This window comes from Eucalyptus grandis, chromosome 11, assembly GCF_016545825.1.
Source record: "Eucalyptus grandis isolate ANBG69807.140 chromosome 11, ASM1654582v1, whole genome shotgun sequence".
NCBI classification, from domain to species: Eukaryota; Viridiplantae; Streptophyta; class Magnoliopsida; order Myrtales; family Myrtaceae; genus Eucalyptus; species Eucalyptus grandis.
The window spans coordinates 5,111,097-5,132,003 of NC_052622.1; the positions used below are offsets into that span (position 1 = coordinate 5,111,097).

At 37.7% G+C, this 20,907-nt stretch overlaps 1 pseudogene; it reads right to left on the minus strand.

The window, feature by feature from the left end:
* Positions 1-2,896: 2,896 nt before the first annotated feature.
* Positions 2,897-14,937, minus strand: LOC104427036 (annotated as a pseudogene).
* Between the last annotated feature and the right edge of the window lie 5,970 nt (positions 14,938-20,907).

Here is a 20,907-nt window from a genome sequence, read left to right on the forward strand (position 1 = left end):
ATTTTAATATATTCACATCTGGATTCGGCAGGTTGCGTGACGATATATCTTCGCTACGGCCCATTGGACGGGCGACGTGAACACGTGGATGCTCCGCCGCGATAGCTTGGCTTGGAGGTGTTTCTGTTCCTGAGTTTTAATTTTTTTTTTAAGCCCGTTCCTTTTGTCTCGCCGTGCCATCCACAACGAAATTAACATGATTGAAAAAAGGACTCGGGAAGGATGACGAGATCGATTTGCGAAGAGGCCGGCCTCAAAATGCGACATTGGATTTATAATTATTTGACTTAGGCTGATGGGACGTCGGTTGGGGGCCGTCGGTTGGGGCGATCAAGAGGAACCACTTAAATTCCAAGCGACCCCACCTTTTTTGATAATGAAGTTACAAAATCTCATAGAGTGATATTATTCTTTTCTTCAGTCATGAATTTGACCAAAAAAAAAAAGAAAAAGCTAGTCATGAACAAAGGAATCGACTGGACACCCACGATGCTTGTCTAGCTATTTGAGCACTTAAAAATTAAAATATATGCACGGAACAAAGATCGATGCACGAAGCGCAGTCAAATCACGCGCATCCTACCTGGGATCCATCGTGTCCTATGATCGTGCCACATTATTCCGTATGACTACCCTACCGATCAGGTGCACCAATTGGTGGATTCGTACCGGATTGGCGGTGCTCGGTTCCTTTCTATGCTCTCAGCATGGCGCACCCAACTTTTCTCAAGCCACGACTTTCTGCTTTGCATTTAACCCACGCGAGTTTCCACTTCTCCGAGCATATTCCAAAGGGATCTTTGCAATAATTTTTGGGACACCGGCCGGACCCATGTACTGTCGGATCGCATGATGGGGTCGGGTTCCTACTAATGGTAATGGACTCGGACCTTTAAAATCGGTCCAGTCGATGTGCGTGGGGTTGCATGCCATAAAAGCCTACGTCGTTTCCACCTCTCGATTGCCCGAAAAGGGTCCCTCCGAGGCGGTTTTGACCGTCGGATAGGAGATGAAGTGATGCGAGGCCGTCGGATCGGATGGATGGAACGATTGATTGGATCGTAGCTTTAACTGTTAGTGGCTTTTCATATGCAGAAGTCACTATCACCGATGTGTTGAATCTCTCTTTATTTATTTATTTTATACTTTTTGGAGCAATCCGATATTTCGGAACTTATTATTTGATTGGGAAAGTTGCCGTATGAAAATCGAGAAAAGAAATTACTGATAAAAATAAGGAAACGACTACTTTTTTTTTCCCCAATTTGAAAAGCAAAAAAATACTTATTATGATTACTAAGTTTTGATTAATAAAAGTGAAGAATTGCGAGGCAGTGGTAACTTACTAATGAGATTAGTAGATTTACTATATCTAAACTTGGCATTTGATCCATAACTTTGCCATCTTTTCGAATATGTCTTCAATTAAAAAAGGTTTACATGACCAATGTACTGACGATTGTTCAAATTTTTTTTAAATATGTTGTGTTTTTGCTAATTCAATTGTAAATTTTTTTAATTTTTTTTTTAATTCAATCTTATTTATTTTATTTTTTATCAATTAAGTCAATCCAACCAATTTTAATCAAGAAATCACTGACCTGAACACGTAGGAGCGCCACGTAGGACAACCGACACTGATATTGACAATTTTAAAAATATTTTTATTTTATGAATTTTTTATTATTTTTTTCCGAATTTTTACTTCTTCTTCCCTTTGTTGATGACTGGAGGTTTGGCAAGGCATGGCTGGACAAGGTGAGCCACCATGAGACCCAAGGAATGTCAGCCTTGCCTTTGTCTAATGGTTGGCTACCGGCAAAAAGAAAAAAGAAAAAGAAAAATCATTGGCTACCGGTTGTCCAATGTGGCATTGCTAACGTTTATGTTTATAAAATTCCAATCAAAATTGGTTGAATGGGTTGAATTGGCAAAATTTGAGAATGCTTGATACTAATTTGGTAAAACTATAATAGGTTTACGTTTTTTTGAATAATTTCCGTCATTGTGGTAACTATAAATGAAGTACTGATGTATAGCCACTTACTGGAATGGAGGATTGGTTTCGGATTGGTCCCACTGCTCTGCTTCTGTCTCCATCCCCTCCACCGCTCATTTCTCCACTTTACCTCTCTCTCTATCTCTCCTCGATTTGTGCTGCTGCGGTCTTTCTAGGCAGGAGCTAACCCAGCGATCATCGTGATTTGCCTTTTCTTATGCAAACCTTTGACTGAGCTATGATTGCTTGGGATCGATCCGGTTCAGCAGGCTCGGTTCGGGTTATATCGACTCGGCGGCAGTATCTCGTGACCCCGTACCCGGTTAGTGGATTAGTGTTGGTTACTCCGCTTTTTGGACTAAATTGAATCTGGTCCGGTTTGTACAAACGATCGAGTTAAGAAAGTCTTGCATCAGCTAAAACGATGATTCAAGGAGTTTCCGGAGCGAAGTCGATGGATGGTCTTATGACTGACTGGATCTTTCATTGCGATTTTGTGATTTGAGAGCTCTCTATCATCACCTTGTACGAAATTCGGAACTGCATTCTGCTGTTATGAGGTGCTAATGCTCAGTCGTGTTCGAAGGAAGTTTCATGAATTAGCGGGAAAGCTTCGACGTAACGTTTGGATTGCATTTCGCATTAACTCGGACGACGACACGAATACAATCGACCGGTGACGACAGTTTCCAATCTTAACTTATCAAGAAAATTTCAGGAATAGATAGCAAACGTTCATTTCATTTTCTGTGAATGATAAAATTCTTGACGTGGGACTCGACGAAACACGTTCGGAGTCCAGTGTGCACCATCCGGGTGTTATTCGACCATTCCTAGTTCTACTGCTTTTCCATCTTTCCGTCTGAACTTCTTGATTCGATTCTCACGATAGAGCGAATAGCTAGGTACCCGATCATTGTTTCAAGCTCTGGAGCCTATACAGTCGAGAATACACTCCACTGCCTGATCTGATCAGGGTCGAATGGGGACCTATCTCCACGATCTCGCCTTTCTCCATGACAATGATGCTGTCTGATTTGACTATGGTGGAGAGCCGATGTGCTACCGTAATTACGGTGGTCCGGGAGAAGAGGCCACCGTTATTGGACTCGTTTGCCGCCTCCAGAGCACTCACGATACTCCTTTCGGATTCAGCATCGAGGGCGCTTGTGGCTTCGTCCAGGAGCAGCATTGCCGGCTTCTTCAGCAGTGTTCTTGCTATGGCTATTCTTTGCTTTTGTCCCCCAGAAAGTTGGCAGCCCTTCTCCCCGACTAGAGTGTCGTAGCCATCTGGCAAACTGCTGATGAATTCGTGTATGTTGGCTTGCCTCGTCGCCTCCATTATTTCAGCTTCCGAAGCCCCGCAATATCCGTAACAGATGTTCTCTCTGATGGAGGAGCTAAAGAGGATGGGCTCTTGCTGCACAAATCCTATTTGCGTCCTCAACCATCTCAGGTTGTATTCCTTTATGTCCTTCCCATCAATGAGCACCTTTCCTTCGATAGGATCGTAGAACCTCAGCAGAAGGGCCAGAATAGAGGACTTTCCGGCACCACTTGGCCCGACAAGAGCCACCTTCGTCCCAGCTTCAATTTTCAACGTGAAGTTCTTCAGAACGGTAACTTCTGGTCGTGATGGGTACTTGAATTTGACGTTCTGGAACTCAGCAGTTCCTTCATCCTCCCCTGATGTGTATTTTCCAGCACATCTGGTTCGATTTCAGTTTTTCGGTCGAGGGTCTGGAATGCAGGAGTGAGTATGCTCATGGCCGATAAAACGGTGGGGATCAGCGTCCACAGCTCTGTAATAGAAGGTACCGTGAGAGAGAAAATCTGGTACGATCTTATGCCGTTTTCAAATGTGGCTTGGCCTCTATCGACCAAGACCGTGGTGTACCACAACGCGATTGCATGTGCAATGTTCCATAAGCACAGAGAGAATCCTTGGATTATTCCATACTTGATACTGGTTCTTCTGCTTTCTTTCATTGGGACTTCCAACGTTAACTTGGCTTTCCTCAGAATTTGCTCTTCATAGCAAAAAGATGCTACAGTTCTTATGTTTGTTGCCGACTCAGAGGTTAGGGAAACGACTTTGCCATATGCTGCAGAAGAGTCACCGGCAAATCCTTTGGCTGACTTGGCTTGAATGAGCCCGCCAATGAAGTGGCAAGGCATCACAGCCCAAGCCACTAGACCCATCCTCCAGTTTACAATCATGCTAACTACTGTAGCAATCAGTATAGAAGCGATGCATTGGACAATGACCGACATGCGATCAGAAATTATCACTTTCACCATGGATGTATCATTGATGATTCGCGAAGTAACCATCCCAATGCTGTTCTCAGGTTTCTCAAACCAAGTGAATTCATTGCGCAGGACACCTGCAAGATTTTAGAACAATCAAGGCAAATTGTACTCTATAAATGATTCGCACCATGGGCAGAATCTCAAATTCGAGCTAGTAGATTCTGCGTTAAACTGTAAAGGACTCTGCTAGCAAAAAAGAGTGACAGCTACCTGAAAAGAGAGCTTTTCTAAGGTTTGTCATGGCCTTCTCACCGACCACACCAAAGTAGTAATGCTGCAAGATGTGAGAGACTAATGATAGCAACCCTATTAGGGAGAATGCGATCGAGTACCATCCAACTTCCCGCTTTGCATGTTTATGGTAATATGCTACACCTATTGTTATGATGAAGAACCCAAAAACAGGCTTTGAGATTCCAGAGAAACCGGCTGCAATGGAGCCAATGGCTATCTTGACAAGTTCCGTCCTCCTCAACCCAAACCAGATTCTAAAGAAGTGGACTGCTTCTAATCTTTTCTTGTGCTCCTCTTGCTCAGGATCTTCTCTGAGGCTTTCTTCTATCTCTGTGCCTTTTTCACTTAAAAATCTGCTTTTAGGTGAGCCATGGGGTTGGTCAATTTCATAATCTTGCGAAGATATATCAGTTCTGTCATTCAATTAACATCACGGGCCAGTGAGAACCTGTTTCTTTTTTTTTATCAAAATAATTGTCATGCACAAACGGTAGGAAATAATTATTATGAGGCAGCCAACCTTTCATCACGAACAACACTGATGTTTTGCATGTTGAATAAGCTGTTGTAAAATTCGCTGGTATCCAATAGGGTGCTGTGCGTTCCTGTCTCCCTAACCTGTCCATTCTCTACGACCGCAATTTCATCTGCATTAACGATGGTTGACAATCTGTGCGCAATCAAGATCACTGTTCTTCCCTGCATGGCCTTCTCCAATGCCTCTTGAACCAGCTTCTCAGATTGCGAATCAAGAGCACTTGTAGCCTCATCGAGCAGAAGTATTGGAGGATTCTTGAGAACAGCTCTGGCTATTGCAATTCTTTCTTTTTGTCCCCCTGACAGCTGGAAGCCCCTCTGCCCCACCTAGTCCATCATCATGGCGCCAAAATTTAACTTAGGATCCTTGTTTTTTGTCTAATGAGAGTTTGCGAACTTTCAGAAGAGACATCGTTTATTTACATCTGTTGCTAGGAGATTGCATATTACCTTTGTCGAGTACTTATCTGGAAGCTGTGAAATGAAATTATGTGCATTTGCCATCATTGCTGCATTCTCTATTTGTTGGTCATCTGCATCCAAATTTCCTACTTTAAGGTTGTCCTTGATAGTGCCTGCAAACAGTGATGGTTCTTGGGAAACTGCTCCAATATTTTGGCGGAGGCACTTCAAATCAAGATCCTTGATGTTATGGTTATCTATGAGAATGACCCCTGAAAACATGCAATATTACCCAATCATCAGCAACCTATGCAATATTATTCAATCATCAGAAATCTTTTTGTGCAAAAAGTGTATAAGCAATAGAAGCATGAAACCTTGGGAATAATAAAGAGAGGATAACAAATTTCAGCTCAAGAGCATGGAGGATAAAGGTTTTATACCTTTTGATGGATCGTAGAATCTTGCAACTAGGGATATGACTGTGCTTTTCCCACACCCACTGCTACCAACTAACGCCACCGTCTTTCCTGCTGGAATTGACAGCGTAAAACCTTGAAAAATCACCTTATCTTCTCGGGATGGGTAAGCAAAGTGAATGTTCCTTATGTCAATGTTTCCCTCGATTTCCTTCAATACGATCCCCCCTGCAGCGTTGCTAATAGTTGGTTGTCTCCGGATCACTTTGAAAACTTCATTTCCTGCTGCTTTTGCTTGGTTAAATACTTGCATGTCTGGGGCAGCATAAGTGATTGAGCTGGAATGCAAAAGAAGTCACGGTCCATAATTAAGGTTATATCTTCTTCACTTCATTATATGAAGATTCTTAAAGGCATCTGATATCTTCTTAAGAGGCTCAAAATGAAATGCATCACACACGCATTCACACAAAACTTCAGAGAACCCAAGTAGGACGATGTTATTTCTCATGTTATGTGCAGATTAACTAGCTTGATGATCATCATTGGATTGCTTATCTAGTCGCTGTAAGACAAAACAATCTCATCCAAAAACTCTAACAAGAAAGGTAAACTTTTCTTACATAGCTCCAAAGAGGATGCTCATGACTGCTGCTATGACGTCCCCTCCACTAGATCTTCCGGCAGTGACCACGATTGCTCCGATCCATATGATTAGTGCCCAAGAGGAGTTGGTCACTGCTTGAAACATTCCTGTTCCAACTCCCTTAATCAGTGCCTCTCCTCTGCTAATGACAGACTGCTTGTCCATGCAGTCTGAGAATGACCTGATGGCGCCATCCTCTCCGACAAATGCAAAGACCGTTTTTATATGAGATATGGTCTGTACGTTGTCAAACATTAACCCATAAATTTCCAGATGATTCCGCTTTTCTTAGATATTTTATAACTAAAAAAATAAAACGTGAAGTTTTTCACCTGTTCCACAACACTAGTAGCTTCGGATAGGTAAATCATTTTGGCAGCTGAGATGGCATTCATTTTCTTGGTGTAGGTGGCTCCAATCAGTAGAATCAAGGGAACTACAAACAAGGTGACCAGTGAAACTTCCCAACTGCAAATGAAGGCAATCAAGACTCCAGAAAAGAATGTGGCGAAGCATGAAAGGAAATGCCCCAGCTGCTAGCAAAAAGTTATGTTAGCATGATCGGCAAACTTTGGTGGGGAAATCTAAAGAGCAGTCAATTTGAGGGAAAGATTGCTACCTTCTCTCCGATAGCATCCTGGATTACGCTCATGTGAGTACTTATTCCCGCAATGACTTTTCCACTCGACAATTCAGTATCAAAAGCTCCAATCTCCTGTCTGAGGACCGATCTCAGGAATTCTAATCTAATCCGTGCTGTTTGTCTTTCGCTCGCGTACATCCAGCATCCAATCTCTGCAGAAAATTGGAAGCCATGCGAATGCTTTGTTACTGCGTACTTTCTATACTATTAGTTTTGGGTGTGCATGGAAACACTCCAAAAAAGTGTTTCCGGCATACTTCTGTACGGAAAGTGTTCCCGGAACAAAAAAGGAACAGAAACGCATTTGGTTGCGTTTCTGTTCTTTTTTTTTTTGTTTCTAGAACGAAATAAGAACAGAAAAAAGAAACAACAATTTGTTGTTTCTTGTTCCAGAAATAAAAATGAAGAAACATTTCCGGCGAGCTTCTTCTCTCTCTTCTTCTTCTCTTCTTCTTTTCTTCTTTTTTTTCTTCTTTTCTCTTTCGCCGGTCGCCGGCTCGCCATGGCCGGCGACCGCCGTCGAGGCTCGGCCTCGCCGAGGGCTGGCGAGCCTCGCCGTGGCTGGGCGAGGCTGCCGCCCCGTCGGCCGAGCCGCCGAGGCCGGGGACCGCCGAAAAGAAAAATAAAAAGAAAGGAAAAATGAAAAATAAAATAAAAATGTTTAAAAAATTAAAAGAAACAAAAAAGAATAAAATTTACCAAACGTGTTTCGTTCATTTTTTATTCCCGGACCAAACGTTACCAAACGCGTTCTTTGTTCAAAATTGTTCCCCGGACAAACACTTTTTTGTTTTTGTTCCCGGAACAAGAAAAGAACAGAAACGTTACCATTTGCATCCTTTCTCTCAGTTAATCTAGTCCTTCTTGCTAACTTTATCAGTAGTAGTCCAATATGATAAATGATTATATGATACTTCCGATCCCACAAAACTGGATGCGATGTTCGGGAGTGGCACACAAAAATAAGCAATCTCTATTGGAGCCTCGGAAACAGTGACTTTTGAACGGCAATTAGGTGCGAAACAAGTGTGCATGTCAAAAAAAAAAAAAAAAAAAACTGTTCTGCGAGTAAAAACATATGCATCTCCATCATCTTAGTAAACCAAAAGAAGCCAACCTAGGATTCCAGCAGGGAAGGTTGCAATGGCCATGTACCACACATATGGAACAACCTGAAAGAGGTAAGAAGAAAAACACGAATGAAAAGCTCCACTGACACTCTGTGTGAATCATCCATAATTAGTAAGTTGGTACTCAAGGCGCGCTATGAATAAATATAGCCACCAGTTGACAGTAAGCTAGGAATTCAAGCGAAGTGCAGTTATCTACCTTTTTCAGAGCATGAACAATGCCATCTTTGTTGTCGATATGACTTCCGAAAGCATCGAGTGCTTTGCCGAGCAGCAAATATCCAACTGGTTGAGCCATCCCATGGACGACAGATCCTATGGTCCCTAGAGCCATTAAAATCCAATCGAGCGTGTCTGCATACTTCAAAAGCTTATAAAATGGCAAGCCTGTCGGGTCACTCTTCTTCTTCACGTCCTCCAGTACTTCTGTTTCCTTCCTCTCCACCTGCATGGGCTGTTCCGGCTGGGTAGACCTCTGCAGCATTTTTATTTTTTCACATGCGGAGAGGACTGAGTGATGTGTTGAGAAAGGACGAAGTCTCTTGAAGATTATATATAATTTATGAATACTATGCTGTGCGAGGAATATATGGAGCATATCCTTTGAGCTTCGGGGAAAAAAAGCGGGAAGTCTTTTCCTTCTCAGCATTTAAACATACGTTGATGTTTATGAGCCTGCTGCCACAGACAAGACATACAGAAACAGACATTGTCTGAGCAAGCAATTCTTAGTCTTATTACCGTAGATTAATCGCATTCTGGTCTAAGAATACTCCGTATACACCAAAAGTGCTGATTTATAAAAAACTATACCGAATCAACAAATGCCAGAAAGTTCAGCATTGCTCGTGGAGATTCTTTGGGGCGTATAATTTCCTCAAAAACATCGTGCATGTCCATTTAGGAAACATCTCACAAGATGCCTAACTAGCTAGCTAGAGTCTGTCCGTCTTGCGATATCCTTAGATGCACGACGGACATGTTGATTCCACTACTCGGAGATTCACCAACCTAGAAGTATCTTGGGTTTAAGCTCTTGTTAAACCTGTACACATTTACTGCATAGGGACTCGTTTTGCTCAGCATTTGTCACTTCTCTAACTCATTCCTCATCTAATCTCATATCTATCCTGGTCTGTGATTATTTGTTCTGCTCAAACCCGTAACTTGGTGATCTAAGGAGTAGGAAACCCATTTCCCTCAGCTTTTCTCATCCCCTTCTCTCTCTATTTCGGCGAGAAAAAATTTAGCAGTTCTCTCACTGTGATAGTTGCAACCGTACGCCAAAATGAATTCCATTGTTGGGTTGATTTTAAGTAAAGTTGGGTTCTCGGGTATCAAGCTTACGGTCCATTCATCCTCGAAAAGAATGCGATATTCCTCCACTCGATGCTGGGGAGACTTCGTGATCGGACAACGTCCCTGTCCGGCAGTTAAACTAATGACATCATTAGACGGCAGTTTCTCTTGTTCCATCTATGGTGGATTAGGATACTCTGATTTGACGCATTCAAGGTTCTGTTTCAGCAAAATGCAAATAAATATGAATTATGAAACGACCAAGACTTGGCCAACGAAGTAGCTTGTAGAATTGATATTAGTTTTCTCTGAGATGGCAATAAAAAAGAAAAAAAGAATAGAGCCGCATATGCTGGTTTCGAATTACCTGGGGATGATATATCTCTACCTATTGCATCATCACAATGACTCTTGTTCTCTTAACGTGGATGCAACAGACATTCCTTGCTTTTCTGCATGGTCAGTATGGAAGTTTCAAGGCTCTCAGATCAGCTAAGAAGCTCTCACTGGTACTAGGGTTGAAATGATTCGCGCTCGATTTTGAAAGGGAAGTTTGCGTGTCGGATATTCGGTTTGTTACTCGATACGCTCAATATGCATTTAACCTCATGAAACAGATGATTCGAGAGGATATGCTTGACAGTGACCAAAATTTCAGATATGCTTGATAGCGACCAAAATTTTTCTTCCTCGAATCCCATCTGAGCCTTTGCAACCATCAATACATAGTCGAACGAAGCGCCTAGGCTGCGGGAAAAAAATGAAGTAGATGACATATTTTTACTCGATATGTTTTCCTGTCCATCATCAAGAGTGACTGCAACCTTTCACCGAATCATTGCAGAAAGTCGGGGTCGGTCTCTTCATTTAGGGAACTTTGACATTTACCATGTAGTTTTACCAATCGCTATTTACCCAATAGGATATGAGCTGTCAATTGATTGCCCATGTTTTGTCCTTGCTAGCTAGCTAGCAACTCTGTCGATTTGCTCGTGATCAAAACTCTTGTTTAGTCCAATTTATAGCATATACAGACAAGAAAACGAATCCAGACTTCTCTCCTTCATCTCTAACTCAACTACCACAATTATTATTATTATTATTATTATTATTATTATTATTATTATTATTATTATTATTATTATTATTATTATTATTATTATTATTATTATTATTATTATTATTATTATTATTATTATTATTATTATTATTATTATTATTATTATTATTATTATTATTATTATTATTATTATTATTATTATTTTGTTTCAGCCAAAGAGAGAAAAAAAAGAGGAGAGAACTCACGGAATTTTTGTGAATGTTTAGCATGTGCCTACAAATGTGAGAATTTGTTAAATTTTCTCCATTAATCTCTTTCCAGTTTCATTAATTAATGGGGAATTCTATGGTCTAGTCCAACAACTTATGTAATTGATCTTATATATAATTGGACAGTCGGATCAAAAGGAAAAAAAAAAATTCAATCATGAATTATTTTGAAAAGATAGTAACTTAAGAATATTTAAGGAAAATTAAGTTTTGTTCATTTCACGGAAAATAACTTCCAGGAAAATGTTTTTTTATATTTTTCAATATTTGTTTCACGGAAAATGAATTAGTTTGGGAGTTTTTAATTATCATCTTTCATTATTCAAAATTATTTATTTATGATTAACTTTTTTATTTTTATTTTGAGGAACTTAGGATAGATTATGCTTGTGGGGCTTGCTTGGCTATGGTCAAAGTTACTTAAGTTTAAGTTTGGGGCATTTGGTTTTTCCCATAATTATTTTCTTTTGTTTCATTATTATGCAGAGTTTTTGTTAGTAAAGAAGATTAATAAATACTTTCTCTTTGATTACTTCTCTCCTGATTATTTTTTTTTTTTTTAATTTGATGAATTTATTTTGATTAATAAGTGGACAAAATTAAACTATTTTGAATTAATTTTTGGGTAAATTTAACAAAGAGACTAAACATAACATGCCATGCCCGTGCCGTGCTAAGTAAACAAAAGGGAAAAACAAACCCATTTCATCTATTTTAGATGTTTGAAGATCATTAATTAATTATTTTTTTTGGAACTTAATCAACTTATTTTTGGTCGCTTGGTCGCTTGGGGCATGCTTGGAGTTGGTTAAGGAGTTGGTCAAGGTACGGAATGTTTTGTTTCAATTGATACTCTCTCTTTATTTTCGCCATTATACTTCTCTCCCTAATCAATTATTTTTATTTTTTTAATTTTTTATTCGATGAATTTATTTTGATTAATAAGTGATTTTGAATTAATTTTTTGGGTAAATTTAAGGAGACTAAACATGCCCACCCCATGCCCGTGTTTTAAGCAGAGCTCGTGCCCAAATGAGATTTACCTTCAATAAAACTCAAGTTTTCTAAATAAAGGAATTTATTTTGATTAAACAAGAGACTAAGCTAAACTAAGAGACTAAACTAAATATTTTCATTATCATCATTATCTTCTTTGCATGTATGATTAACTTTTTTATTTTTATTTTGAGGAAGTTATAATGAATTATGCTTGTGGGGCTTGCGTGGGGTTCTCAAGGTAAGTAACTTAAGTTTGGAGCATTTGGATTTTCCCATAATTATTTTCTTTTGTTTCATTATTATACAGAGTTTTTGCTAGTAAAGAAGATTAACGAATAGTTTCTCTTTATTTTCATTACTTCGCTCCTAATTAATTATTTTGTTTTTTAATTTGATGAATTTATTTTGATTAATAAGTGGACAAAATGTTAAAAACTATTTTGAATGAATTTTTGGTAAATTTAACAAGGAGACTAAACATAACATGCCATGCCCATGCCCAATGTTTAAACTCAAGTTTTTGATTATTTTGATTAAACAAGAGGAAAAACAAACTAAACTAAGAGACTGACCATTGCATCTTAAATAGATAGCCCAGAGGTTTTTTGTTTCAAGCTATCATCATTATCTTGAATTATTAAAGATCATTAACTTTTATTTTATAGGAACTTAATCCACTTATTTCTCCCACTTGGGGGTTGGAGTTGGTCAAGTACGGCGAAATCTTTTGTTTTATTTTAGATAATTTCTCTATATTTCTCTCCCTAATTAATTATTTTTTTTTGGATGAATTTATTTTAATTAATATTTTGAATTAATTTTTTTGGGTAAATTTAAGGAGACTAAACATGCCTAGATGTTCTAAGTAGAGCCATGCCCAGAGTGTTGGCATTTCTTTGGATAAAACTCAAGTTCGTTTATTTATTTTAATTAAACAACGTATTAAACTAAACTAAGAGACTAAACTAAATAGATTTTTCATCAAGGATCATCATTATCTTCTTTGGATTATTCAAAATTTCTGTATCATTAAATTTTTAATTTTTGTTTTGAGGAGCTTATGATGAATTATGTTTGTGGACTTGCTTGGTCAAGTTAAGTTTGGAGCATTGAATTATCCCATAATTATTTTGTTTTCTTTCAGGATTCATTTTGATTCAACTATATCCATAGTTTTTCTTACTAAGTTTTTCTTAGTAAAGAAGAGTAATGCCTGGGCATAGTCTATTAGTTATTTTATTTTTTATTTGATGAATTTTCTCTCTAATTAATTTTTTGGGGTAAATTTAAGGAGACTAAACATGCCCATGATGTCATTTGAATAAAACTCAAACTTTTTCTAAGTAAGATTTATTTTGATTTTTGTTTTGATTAAACAAGAGACGAGAGATGAGACTAAACTAAATACACCATGGGTTTTTCATCCTCATCCTCGATCATCATTATCTTCTTATTTATGTGTCTTTAACTTTTTTATTTTTTATTTTGAGGAACTTATGATGAATCACACGAGCGGACATTTAGGGGCTTGCTTGACTTAGTTACTTATGGCACGTTTGGTAACATTTCTGTTTAAAAATTGTTCCAAGGAACAGAAATAGAAAAAAAAAGTGTTTCATTCCTAACAATTTTTGAACAAAAAATGCATTTAGTAAACTTGTTCCGGAATAAAAAATGAACAAACACGTTTGGTAAATTTGTGTTTATTTTTTGTTTATTTTAATTTTTTAATAGTTTTCTTTTTTTTTCTTTTTTTTTCTTTTGGCCGGTCGTTGGCCTCGGCCATGGTTGACAACCGGCCAACGAGGGCCAGCGGCCTCGCTTAGATCCGACGAGCCCGAGCTCGTCTAGCCTTTCTCGCCGGGGGCCGGCGACGCTAAGAACAAGGTCGCCAACCCTCGACAGCTGGTCGCCCAGGCCATGGCCGAGGCTGGTGACCGGCCAAAGAAAAAAGAAAAAGAAAAGAAGAAAAAAAAGAGAAGAAAAAGAGAGGAGAGAGAAAATTTGTTCTTAAATTCTGTTCAAGAAAACAAGAAACACGTTTTTCTTGTTTTTTGTTTCTATTTCAAATGTGTTCCTCGGAAACAAAAAATAGATTTGGAACAAAAACGCAAACAAATTTTTGTTCCCTAGAACAAAAAAAACATAAATTTTATTTATAAACAGAAATAAAGAACATTAACAAACAGGGCCTTAAGTGTAGAGCATTGGAGTATTGGGATTTTCCCATAATTATTTTGTTTTCTTTTGAACTAAGTTTTTTTTTTGTTAGTAAAGAAGAGTAATGCCTAGCCTTCATACTTTCTCTTTATTTTATTTTTTGGTAAAGTACTTTCTCTTTATTTTGATTACTTCTCTCCCTAATTAGTTATTAGTTATTTTTTTTATTTGATGAATTTATTTTATTCTCTTCTAATTAATTTTTTTTTTTTTTTATTTGAAGCATTTATTTTGATTAATAAGTGGACTTAAACTCAAGTTTTTCAAGCTTTTCTAAGTAAACTAAGTAAACAGATTCAACTTTAGTAAACAATAGATTTATTTTTATTAAAGAAGAGGGAAAAACAAAACTAGACCATTTCATCTTAAATAAGTTTTTCATCTTGTTTCAAGCTTATTCAAGATCATTAACTTTTTTTTTCTTAGGAACTTATCCTGAATTCGGTTGGTTAGCTAGCTATGGTTGGTTAGCTATGCGGGCTTGCTTGGAGTTGGTGAGGTAGGGATTATGGAAATCTCATAATTATATATTTTGTTTTGTTTCATAGTTTCTTGATTATTTTGATTAATCTAGTGTTGTTCTCTTCCTAATTAATTAATTTATTTTTTATTTGATGAATTTATTTTGATTAATAAGTAGATCAAAAGTAAAATTATTTTTTTGGGATAAATTTAAGGAGAGGCTATGCCCGTGCCAAATGTTCTACCAATGCAATCTTCTAAGTAAACTAAATTAAATAGACCACAGGTGTTTCAAGGATCATCATTATCTTCTTTGCATTAACTTTTTTTCTTTCTATTTTGAGGAACTTATGATGAATTAACAACTTATGATGTATCATTTACTTTTTTTAATTTTTTCTATTAGCGCAGCTATGTGGGGCTTGCGTAAGTAGTTACTTAAGTGTAGAGCATTGGGATTATGAAATTGTTTTGTTTTCTTTCAAGAATAGTTCTTGTAAGTAAAGAAGAGTAATGCCTTTTACTTTCTCTTTATTTTGATTACTTCTCTCAATTAGTTATTTTTTTATTTGATGAATATATTACTTTTCTCCTAATGAATTATTTTATTTTATTATTTGATGAATTTATTTTGATTAATAAGTGGAAAAAAGTAAACCAAAAGTAAACCAAGAGTAAACCAAAAGTAAACCTGGGACTAAAGAATTAATTTTTTGGGTAAATTTAACAAGGGGACTAAACATGGCATGGCATGGCATGCCCATTCCCATGCCCGTGCCTTGCCGAATGTTTAAACTCAAGTTTTTCTAATAGACTTATTTTGATTAAACAAGAGGGAAAAACAAACTGAGACTAGACTAAATAGAGCAATAGGTTTTCATGCAGTTTTTTTTTTTTTAAGTCATCCACTTATTTTTCCTACTTCGGTTGGGGTTGGTTTAGCTATACGGGGCTTGGTATTGGTTGGAGTTTGCTTGGAGTTGGTTAAGGGAAGGTAGAGATCTAGGGTTGATTATTTTGATTAATCTAGTGTTGTAATTGATTAATCTAAGTATGCCATTATACTTCTCTCCTAATTAATTAGTTTATGTTTTTATTTGAAGAATTTATTTTGATTAATAATATTTTTTTTGTGTAAATTTAAGGAGACTAAACATGCCCATGCCCACCCAGTGTTCTTTGGGATTTCCTTTGAATGAAACTCAAAAGTAAAAAAATTATTTAGGGAAAAAGAAGAGACTAAACTACATAGTTTTTCAGAAATCATTATGTTTTCTTTCATAAGCAAATAAGAGTAATAAGAGTAATGTCTAGCATACTAACTATTTCTCATTTTGATTAAATTAGTATTAGTGTTGTAAGTAGGCCATTATACTTCTCTCCATAATTAATTATTCCTAATTATTTTTTTTTTATTTGATGAATTGGACCAAAGGTAAATGTTTAAATTAATTTTTTTGGGTAAATTTAAGAAGGGGACGAGTGCCCGTGCCCAAGCGAGTTCTCCTCTGCCTCTATGCCTCTACTACCTAATTATACCTAATTACTATGATCATCAAGTCTCGCTAGTACCTAATTATACCTAATTACTATTATGACCATCAAAGCTAGCTAGGCGACATGGCCAAAAAGCTTTCTTGTACACTTTGTCCCCCCCCTCTCTCTCTCTCTCCCAGAAGTATCTCTCCGTACCAGTAAGCAACGCCCGACTGGCCTTACCGACCAAGATCGACTGTCCAAGATTAGACTGTGTTCTCTCTCTCTCTTTCTCCCGTACAAAAGTAAAAATCGAAATTATCTCTCTCCGTATGAGCTACAAGCAAGGAACTGCGACTGCCGAGAGGCCGGTTGGTAACGAGGCTAGTAAGGAAAAAAAAGAAAAAAATTGATATTTACAAAATAAAGAGATGAAAAAATTGATTTTGAAAAAAATAATTTAATGAGAAAAAGAGTTTGTTTTTGTTTTTTTTTTTGTTTTTGGAAAATATTTTCTTAAAATATATTTTCAATGCATATTTTTTGCACTCATTTTAATAATATTTTTAGTTTCTTAATTTCTTTTTGAATAGAATTTTGAATTTTTTTATTATTAAAAACCTAAAAAAATTGGAAAGTTTAATTATTTTTATTTTTATTTTTAAAAAATGAAGAAAAAGAAAATTAAAAATGGATTTAGAACAAAAAAGAATCTGTTATATATATATATATATATATATATATATATATATATATATATATATATATATAAAATAAATTTGAATTGCAGAGTGAGGTTCAAAGCCGTCCTCATTCTATCTTCTCCTCCTTGGGGTTGAAGAAACTCTCTTGGCTAAAAAAATCCTTAGCTATCAAGAAAAAAATGTCTTTCTATTGTCTCCGACATGTGCTCCTCTTTGCTCCTTCATGCGCATGAATGCATCGGTGTTGTCTTAGGAACAAAGGAACAAGACAATGAGTAAGATTACATAGATTTTTCCCTGCATCATATAAATTTTTTGATTTTTTTTTTTCAGAAATCAAGGAATTGAGTTGTCCACGATCTCCTTCCTTCCAAACATTCAAGCATTCAGTTGTTGCAAGGCTTATCCTTTGTAGTTTCTTGGTAACAATTTGGGCAGACCTTCTTGTTCGTAGTTTTTTTTAATAACAATTTGTTAATTCTGGATGGCTAATTCCCTAAAAATCACTGTTTTATTTTTAATTTTAATTTTGGTTTTAAAAAAATTAGTATTTTCTTATTCTATTTTAACTAATCTATTTTATCGGAAAGTGTGTCCAAGAAAGTAATCCAGAGGTCACTTAAAAATCATTATAGAGAGGCAAGTGATCCTGAGGTCACTTAAAAATCATTATCATGAAAATGAAAGAGAGGCAAGGAGGAGAAAGGGGCCGAGCGGGAGCAGACATGCCGATTCACCATCGTGGACCCACCCACCAGTGGCGGCTTACGAAGGAGAGAAGGCACAAAAATCTCGTCTTAAGGAATTATTAAATAATTCATTTTTTTTTTTTAAGTCCGAGAAAATGTTTGGGTCACGTATCACTACACAAACAAACAAACAGAGTGAACGCCCAACAATTTCTCCTCCTCCGCTTCCTTTTTTTGTCATTTCAAATCTAGCGGGAAATTATTTAAGAACAACATTTTTTTCGATGTTTCTTTTTATTTTGAAAAGGTTGATAAATAACATTAGGAATATCTTTTAGGTGATGATACTTTCATACTTATTATTTTATTTTAGGAGTAAATTTTCTTGGAAATAATATTTCTTTCTTTATAATGGAAGAGGAGCAAATCCCAAGCTGACAATTTTCATTCAGATTTTCTAAAGAAATCAGTGAAAAAGTTTAGTGGCGATGCTCAATTCTCATATCAAAGCATCGGGTCAAGCGCGGGCGGAGGGATGAGGGATGCGGGTTTTATCTAATCAGATCCACTTTGTCTTTTGGCTGTAAATTGTGGATGTGATTGTGAAAAACAAAATATGAATATCATCAGAATTTGATAATATTAGGGCTAGAAAACACAGCATATATAAATCATAATAGTTGGACTTCACGTCTATTCTCTCTCCCGACTCCCAACTGACGATCTCTATTGGTTGTGGATGATATATGTGTTGGATTTCACTAAATAATCAAATGAGATATTATAAATGTAAGCGGTGCTGGAATCTTACACTTAATTCCTTGATGGAGCTCATGTGGATTGGCGTCTTCGAGTCCCTTGTCCTATCATACCATGAAGAGAATAAGCTTGAGCTATCTGCAGGCGGAGCGAACCGTGTTGCGACTCCTCCACGGCAGCAAGACCCGGACCCGACTCACCCAGATCCATGCCTATGATGGGGTCGCCATCTTCAGCTGTTTCCACATTGATGGAGAATCACAACCCTCAAGAGGGAGACCTCCATATTAGGAGCTTGAACAAAAAACGGGGGCTGAAGGTGGTGAAAGAGGGAAACTTGAAAAGGACTTCCAAGTCTACAACTTCAAAGCATTTTGATGGGGGAAGCTCCCAGTTAAGAGAAAATGTGTGAGGAGATAAAGGAGTTGAGATACCACCAGCTTTATCCAAAGAAGGGGCTGAGGACTCTTTGGTGGATCTAAAAGTTTACCAACTGCCCAAAAAGTCCTACAGGAAGGCCTTGAACTTTGACATCGAAGGCATTGAAGAATAGCCCGAACTCTCTCTCTCTCTCTCTTGTTACTTTGGCCGATGCATTGTAGTTGCATGGACTACCTATCATGCACAATAATAACCAAAGTCCTTTCGATGGATTATCAGGTACCTAAGCAAAAAGTGACCAAGCCTTTCGGTTTTTCTGGTCCAACCTTGTTGAGAGACCCTAATGTATAAATTAATCAATTTCTTCTTTTCTGGCAGGGACTCAAACAAAGTTATTGTGGAGACAGATGGCATCTCTAGATGTGATCAAACAATCGGAGCACCTAGATATTAATAGAGAAACTGATGTAAGTCAAAATGCACACGATGCACTTGTTCTCTTGTTCTCTATAAGGGGGACGAAAGCATTGTGTCTGTCGATAATTCATTTGGTCCAATGAAGAAGCTAGTGCCCGTCAACAATTCATTTGCTCCAATGAAGAAGCCAAGCCCACGGCCAAAAGTTGACTTTGATGAAGAAACCAGCCGAATGTGCGAGCTTCTTTCCAGTGAATGTATTGATGGAACAGATGAAGAAAAGACAAGCTGGTGGGATGATGAAGGGAGAGTCTTCCAGGGGCGTGTAGACTTATTTGTTGCCCGTATGCATCTTGTGCAAGGTATGTTACTATATTTAGGCTCCGTGCCCCTCAAAACCAAAACCAATCCGCAATCTAGTCCAGTCCACCTACTACCAAATTGAGAGAAGCTGATTAAGTTTATCCTGATCACAGCCAACTAATCTATTTCCCCAATGCCTCTTGAGAGAGAGAGAGAGAGACAGAAAGAACACTATACTATTCACGTCAGAGCAAGCTTGTAACCTCTGCTGGCTCCCCTCATTGCATGCTGACCTTGGTAATGCCATCAATATGGATAAGGACTATGACTTGCTAAACTGCAAAGCGCCAAGAGATAGATTTAATGACCTTTAACTGATGACAATACTTTTCCCATCATTTGCTAAGTGACACTAAGTAGGAGAATTGAGAGGATATCGGGGAAATTGTAAAACCTTTTATAGAGCTGTTAAAGCAGAAGTGCTGATTGTAGAAATCACAGGTAAAAATACAAACAGACTGTACCTATGAAATGGAGTCATCTACCGGATCAGCTGGCCCATTTGAGATTAGCGGCTTGCCTTGTGAAGGACTCGCGAAGCATTCAGTCCCTCAAAATCTTTCCAAGTCCTTCATATCCAAATGTCTCTTCCAGAGAATCTAGGTCTATATAGGTTTCGTATCTACTTAATGTTTGTTAGGCCATCAATAAAGGACATACAAGAAGATTGAGACATGATAGAATACGGAGTCATGATAATTCCGAGTAGGATGGCTGACATAGTGATGACATCTATCATGAGTGGAAGAAGTTTAGAAGATGCGCAATCAACTCTGGCAACTCTGGAACGTCAACCATCCTCATCCTCATCCTCGGTGCATTAAATACTTCTTTAAAAATGGATATGTGAAGAATGACACGAGCTCTCATGACATATTGACTAGAGAACAAAGTTCCTCTACTCCCGGTTGGACTTTCTAGACCAAGGCAAATAGTGCTTACTACTTCGTAGGTATAGACATATATAGACATCTTGTTCTATTAGCATCTTCCATGCAATCATGTGCATGCTAAAAGGGCAATTACCGACTGGGCTTACAAGGAAGTTGCAATTTTTTGCAGGATTTGTTTGTGTGAGGGTATTTGACAGGAAAACACGGGCACCCCGTCCATTGTTGGCCGGGCTGCACCTTCGGGCTAGTAAACTACCTAAGGCCAAAGGTAATGTTGGACGCAGGCAAGACCAGATCAATAATCATGTTAGGCGAAGCATTTGAGGAACGGTCTGGGATGGGGCTTCTGCTCTTGGAAGACCAGCAAGTCACGGGCCTTCCGGTCAAAGGGAGAGCGATACAGTTGACTGGAAGCTGAAGATATTGCTTCCCGCAATGAGGAGTGACTAATCTTCCCTTGTTTCATTCAATGGGTAGGTTATCAAGCTACTTGATTAAATCAAAACTTGATACTGTTATGGAGGTTATTTTTACTGATATGATTATTGGAGTGCCTTGGTGAATCGTTGATTTTCACTGAACACTAAATGGTG